The sequence below is a fragment of the Passer montanus genome, unplaced genomic scaffold (assembly GCF_014805655.1).
Source record: "Passer montanus isolate IOZ18808 unplaced genomic scaffold, ASM1480565v1 scaffold177, whole genome shotgun sequence".
In the NCBI taxonomy this organism is placed as follows: Eukaryota; Metazoa; Chordata; class Aves; order Passeriformes; family Passeridae; genus Passer; species Passer montanus.
In genome coordinates this window covers 372,331-372,889 of record NW_024365048.1, presented here as the reverse complement: position 1 = coordinate 372,889, position 559 = coordinate 372,331, and positions in this window count along the sequence as shown.

Sequence of the window (559 nt, the reverse complement as noted above, 5' to 3'; positions counted from 1 at the left end):
TCGGGTAACTTCTACAACAGGAGCCACTTAATGAAAGAACTCTTTTTCCAGCGAAAGTCAGCTCTCCGCTGGGCCAGGTTAGGTCACACAAATAACTGCGGGTTAGGCAGCGGCAGAGTGTGAGTTACACCGGGGCGGGTCTGTGGGACTCCTCCTGTAGAAGAGACGGCATTTTTTTACCCCTCCGTGAGCTCGCTCTGTGGAAATCTCACGCCCGGCACGGAATAAACGGCGGCGTTTCTAAACGGTGTTGGGAGAGCTCCCAAAACCGGGCCCGAGGGGCTGCGAACGGGGGCTCGGGGGGAGCTCAGACCGGGCACAGGCGGGGCCGGGGAGGCTCCGGCCGGCACAGGCGGAGAGGTGAAGTCGCCGTGGGTTTAATTCATCCAAACCCCACGGAGCCCTCACGCCGCCGCCACGACACCGCCACAGCGCCGCTCTGCGCGCCCGCTCCCGTCTCGATGGTGCGGGCGGCGCGCTGGGGACCTCCCGGCCGCCAGGGGGCGCGTCGGGGCGGGGCGGGGGCGCGTCGGGCGGGTCCTCCCCGCCGGCAGGGGGC